General features: G+C 41.3%; 1 long non-coding RNA gene across 1 annotated transcript; it reads left to right on the plus strand.

Moving 5' to 3' along the window:
• The first annotated feature begins 532 nt into the window (after positions 1–532).
• LOC112619595 lies at positions 533–5,041 on the plus strand. The gene is made up of 3 exons (XR_003118257.1): positions 533–709; positions 3,027–3,178; positions 3,986–5,041. It is a non-coding gene; the product is annotated as an uncharacterized LOC112619595 (long non-coding RNA).
• The last annotated feature ends 1,231 nt before the right edge of the window (positions 5,042–6,272 follow it).

Below are 6,272 nucleotides of genomic sequence, written 5' to 3' on the forward strand. Positions count from 1 at the left end.
AACTTTAGAAATAAAGACCATTCCCTTACTAAGAAATCTTTGGAGACAGCAAGGAGCTTTAAAAAAATTAATGGTATATTAAAATTTTTCTATTACAAAATGTTAGAAAATAATAAGAACACCAAAAGATAAGTGCCTGATCAGCCTGTTGTCCAAATGTAAAAGTAGATATAACCAAATTGGAAAGTTTTGGCAGAAAGCTTGTAGAGGAAGGAAGGAAAGATTTACGACTAGTGTTTATCTAGTGTACACGAAGTGCTAGGAAAGCCCCCTGCTGGATAACTTACATATGTTTAACTCATTCCAGCTTCCCAGCAGCCTCAGTAGCCCTTCTTCCCTTCTTTTTTAGGAATGGAACTCCTGGCTTTTAGCTAAACTTGTGGTCTCCCAGAAAAAAGATTTCTTGCAGCTTCCTTGAAGGTTGGGTTTGGCATGTGACTGAATTTGACCAATGGGATGTCAACTGAAGGGTCGTGTACAACTTCCAGGAAGGGAGTGACCTTAAAGGGGCTTGTGCCATACTTTGCCCCTTCCACCTTCTGGATGAATGAAAGCAGAAGCAGTGGCTGGAGCTAGAGCAGCTATTTAGGACTATGAGATGGAAGAAATTTGGTGACAATAACAGAACAAAAATACAGAAATCCTGGGTACTTGATGACCACGGAGCCGCCATACAAACTCTGGACTGTAATTTCCAGAGATTGCTTATGTGAGAAAGAAATATACTTCCGTTAGGCTACTGTTACTCTGTGTTTTCTGTCAGTTCTGATACAGGAGGCATTGTCATCCCATTTTACAGACGAAGAGACAGAGTCTCAAGTTTCCACAGCTGGTGTGCACTTTAGTTCCTCAAGGACAGTAATGCCCCACCCTTGAGGTTGGTTGATTCACTCAACTCCCAAAGCTGATAATGTTGAGGTGCCAAAAAAAGTGTCCCCTTCAGGTTTCACTCACTGGAGCTCTGTCACGTGCCCACGGATACGGAAACATGCCACTAAAGGTTAGCCCCGGAGGGACTTTAAGTCAGCTTTCAAAGAACAACAGATCTGGTTTCATGACTCTGGGAAAATTACCATCCAAGCCTGTTTCTTCTTCTCTAAAATGGAAAGGATAGTAAAAGTACCTGCGACAGAGTTGTTGGGAGGACCGAGCAAGAGGATGCACAGCGCCTGGCCCTGACCAAATGAACAATAAGTGGGAGTTTTTATTATTAGTCCCTGGGCTGGGCTGGAATCAGACCCCCTGGTTATTTCTTTTTCCGTATCTTCCTTTCTTCCATTTTGGAGCTTCTCCCCTCCAGCCCCTGTCCCCAAACAAGATTAAACAAATGTGTCTTTTCTCCTTGCAGACTGTGCTCCCCAGGCCACCCTCAGCTCTGTCCACACAAGTCCCTCCTACGATCAGCTGCACCCTAGGCTCAGCTGGAAAACAAAACATGCCCTGCATGGTTGCCACACTCTAGCCATGGGCCTCAGTTTTCAAGCACCAGGCAGTTTTAGCAAGAAAACTGTTGTTCCTAAAATCAGGACCGCATTTCTTATATTTCCACTGCTGATTCTCAAAAAATGTTGGCACAAACAAACCCAAACCACGAGGCAGCAAAATTAGTCTTCAAAGCCCTCCTGTAAGTTAAACGCCCTCTGAAAGGTACCTGCAGAATCCATATCCAGGTCCCTGTGGGGCTGTCTTCTGGGGGTCTGCTTTGAGCTTTGAGCAGAGGAGGCTCCAGCACAATGCAACTGTCTGGGTGTGATTCTCCAGCCTCGACTGTCTGTCAAATGAATCCTTCTTATCTGGTAATGAATACTGTACAGATTAATGCAGTGGATCCCCACCCATAGACCAGGAGGCTCTTTGGGGGAGACAGAGATGATCTTCAAATCCGTTGATAAGCTTATTGTCCATGGACCAATCTCTTCTGTGTCTCCCACAGGGTTCTACCACTATATTTCAAATATATATGTGTATATATATGTGTGTGTGTGTATATATATATATAGTCACTGTGATGAATAAAATACTTATTAAAAAGAATTATGTAAGATTAGATAATCAATAGACATGAAATACACCCTACTATCATGCTAGGGTTAACCAACTCCTAGCTTAATGCCATTCAACAAGACCTTCCTAGAAATAGTCCCATAGCTAGTGACCTTCATGGTGGAGCTTCAGACAACAAAAACAAGTCAGGGAATGAATACTTGGAGGCCACCAGAGCATTTGGCCATCTTCAAACCACGTTGAGATGGAAGCTCAGCTTGCGTGCAGTCCAGCTGAGAACTGGACTAAGAACTGAGAAACAGCAACCCAAAGCCTTGTGCCCAGAGAGCACAGCATGACCACCTCCTCCACTACCCTAGTGTGGGAAGGAGTGTCAGGACCCACGTGCGTCAAGCACCCAGTGCTCAGCAATCACAACCACAGGCGGCAGGGAGATGAGGCAGAAAGGGTGAGGGAAGTAGCAGTGAGAATGTGTGTGGGCAGGAAAGCTACTAACCCTCTCGTTTCAGCTACAGTTATCTAACTGCAAGCAACAGAAATCCACTCCAGGCAACCTAAGTCAGAAAGGAAGATAAACTGAAGAACCAGAACTCAGAAAGTGAAGAGGGGAGATTGTGGTAGAAGATACTTTGAGGGAGAGATGAATACTTTTCAAACATTTTCTATCTGCCTGTTACTCAATCAAGATTGGGTTCTTTGGGAAGAGGGTATGACTAGCCAGGAGAGAGCAGGATACCATGAGTGGTGGCTTCCTGGCATCTGTTCACCAACACGGGGGAAGAAAGCACGTCCCTCAAAGAAAGCCAGGATGCTGGCACCAGAAAAAGGGGGAAGGATGCTGAGCATGGAGCGGACAGAGATGTCTCTTCTCTCTCATACTGCATCTTTTCATCTGTAAAATGGGAACAACTGTTGGCTTATGGGAAGTGCCTAATATGTAATAATTTCAAATAATTTTAGCTAAATAATTTTAGCTTACCATCTTAATTTTTGATTCAGTTCTATCTGAATTTTTCCTCCAGAGAATGAAGATACTGTCATTACCTCTGCAAAGAATGCATCCTAGCATGGATCAAAGATCTTGCAAGTCCAACCACACCATTTTACAGTTCTGAACCTCAACTTAGAGAAAGCAGTGGATCTTTATACATTTGACACTTCCCTTCCCTCTAGGGTAATAAAAAATGAGCCTAGTTTTGCATAAGTCCTTTTCTGTAGGCTGGGGCTCTGAAGGAAGTGAACCCCATGGCCAATCCATCTGAAGTGAAGGTTAATAGGGCTATTATACTAAAGATGTGGTATTAAAGATCTCCCTCTGGCACCGCGTTCTTTATGGTGCATGGCCAATTGCCCACTGAGGAAGGTATTGCAACTGGAGCAATTGTATTCCAAAAGCATATCATTTTGTTTTTATTCCCACTGACAAGTACATACTCTTTTCTTTAAACAACAACAAAAAAGTGACTATTGGTCAAAGTTACATTTTGCCCGCACATTTTTCAACTTTTGGGATTGTATATTCCAGGCTGGATATGGGCACTAACCAGGCGCTTCCCGATGGATGGGCTTGGCTGTTTTCTCCATGGTTCCTTGGCTCGAATTTTTGCCAACTTACATATTTTTGCTTAGTTTTGACATCTTCTTTCCATCAAACCAGATGTTTCTGTTTCTTTGCAATGTTAGTTTTTCCCCATCAAAAGCATGAAATTTTACCAATTATTTACTGATAGAGTTATTGAAAGATGAAGCTATGGCAAGTTACAAGTTTCAAAATCCATCTCTGGTTAGTTTGAAATAATTGACTATATGATATGGTAGATATCAATTATATGATAGACCTTTCAGGGTTTTTTTTAAATGTTAAAAATAAAGTGATAACACTGGCCTTAGCATATTAATGATTTTGGTTTTCATCCTAAGAACAATGGGAAGACATTAATCTTTGGCAGAGGATAAAGTGACCAGATTTGTGTTTCAACAGATCTCTGTAGCTATTGCAAATGGATTGGAGAAGATGAGTGGGAGTGAGAAGAGTGTAACAGAATCAGATAAAAACCTGTCACGTTACTATGAGCAGGAGATGAGGCAGCCTGGACCAAGATGGTGGCAGAGAGAAGAAAATTGTTTGAGAGAATTGATTAAACTAGATGGTTAGCACAGATAGAGTTCAATCAAACATTAAGATGGTAAGCTAAATAATTTTACACACAAAAAGGCAAAGTTGCATTCATAATTAATCTCTCCTTCAGACTGAATATTACAGCCAAAATATAGCCATTGGTGTTGCAATCACTTCCTTTGGGTTTGTATCCAAGGTCAAGAATGTCAGCATCCAAAGACCCAAATTCTTAATGTTTTTAGTTGATAAAGTTTATTCAAAGTAGACAGCCTGTGTTGAATAACTTAGCCTTCCACAAATTTCAAGAAAAATCCATTCTGCCTCTTCTCCGCCACAGACACACTTTAGTTGAACATTAAGCATATTTATTAAAGAAACATTCTCCTTGTGCATTTTCTCCCAAGATGGATGGTGTTCTTACTCAGAGTTATAAGTGTCAGAATAAAGAATGCCCATGAGGTTGAATTGTATTATGTTATAGTAAAGTGAGATAAACATTCTCAGAAACATGCTTGTGACTTAAAAACAAAACAAAACAAAACAAACAAAAAAAAAACAAACCACTTTCCGTACAGGAATTATACTTCGGGGACAGAAACTTTTCTTTATAATTTTTACAGCTGCACACAGATAAAGTATATGAAAAAGGCACAACACATCAATTATGAAAACATGGCTACACTTTAAGAGAACACAGATTTTTTCCAGATCCATCTTAAATCTCAGGAATTCCAGATCAAGACAGGCATGAATGCTCTTGTTGCTAAAATCACTCTGATTTCCTTCTTGTTAAACACTTTACTCGGCAACATTATAGATTAGCACCAAAAAATTGTTTGTAGGTGAAAAACTGTTTGGAAAAGGGCATCTTATTAGCCACGCTATCTATTTACAAGTAAAAACCGATTCTGGTTCTCCTGAATGAAAAGAAGACTAATTGGAGGATATCTGGGGCTTACTAACTTGATTTTAGGCTAGAGGGGCAGTCCCAGAACCAGGGAGGTCCTGAAAAGGGCCATGTCACAGTAACTACTCGATCCGAGCTTCTCAGTCTGAGATGTACCATGGCCACTGCTTGCCCCATGTGTACAGGATTCGGAGTCTTCAGGGAAAGTTGGGCGCAAATGGTAGAGTCCTTTTCCCTGGCTGTGTTCCCACCTCCTAAAGCCCCACATAATGGAAAATCCCTCAAGAGGAGGCAGTCACAGACCGAAGTGGAGGCCAGGCAGCCTGTGAACGATCAATGTGGTACAAGGCTCCTCTCCTCTCTATGGCCACCTCTCAAGTTGTTCTTTCCTAGGTTCCTTATTAAATTTGATAGATTTATCCAAAACTGTTATGAATTCAGATCCTACCAATCTGATATTACAAGAGCTCACACAGGGGAAGGAATGGAGTTTAACAGTAATGTTGACAAAGAAAAAGAAAGTTTTTAACAAAAGGTATCAATAAAACAGAAGACTGTTTAACTACTTAATTAAATGTTTGGGGACCCTGATGAATTTAATGATAGTCAAACCACCCAAGGAGGTGAGCTACTGAGGCTGAAATTTTGGTGCTCTCTCTCTCTCTCTCTCTCTTATAGACAGGGTCTGGCTCTGTCATCCAGGCTGCAGTGCAGTGGCACAATCATGGCTCACTGCAGCCTCCAAATCTTGGGTTCCAGCAATCCTCTGGTCTCAGCCTTCCCAATAGTCGGGACCACAGGTGCATGCCACCATGCCTGGCAATTTTTTTTAATTTTTAATTTTTGCAGACAGGGGCTCCCTATGTTGCCCTGGCTGATCTCAAACTTCTAGCCTCAAGTTATCTTGCCACCACAGCCTCGCAAAGTACTGGGATTACAGGCATGAGCCACTTTGCCTGGCCTTTCTTTCTTTGTCAAAATTTAGCCTCTAAGTGGTAGCCCTTAAAATGTATTTCTAAATTGTTTGTGAACAATTAAGTTTGACTTTAAAAAAAAAAAAGGAAGAAGAAACCAATTATTCAGACCTTGCACTAATTCAGGCTTTCTTTCCTACCAATAAGCACCTTTTAAGATGGTCCCTTGTGTCATTAGCATCTTCATCAATGTTTCAACAGGAAAGACTACTTACGTCTGCACAACATTTTTCAAAATATTTTCGTGTTTATTATCCAGTTTCTAGCA

This window comes from Theropithecus gelada, chromosome 2 (genome assembly GCF_003255815.1).
Source record: "Theropithecus gelada isolate Dixy chromosome 2, Tgel_1.0, whole genome shotgun sequence".
NCBI lineage: Eukaryota > Metazoa > Chordata > Mammalia > Primates > Cercopithecidae > Theropithecus > Theropithecus gelada.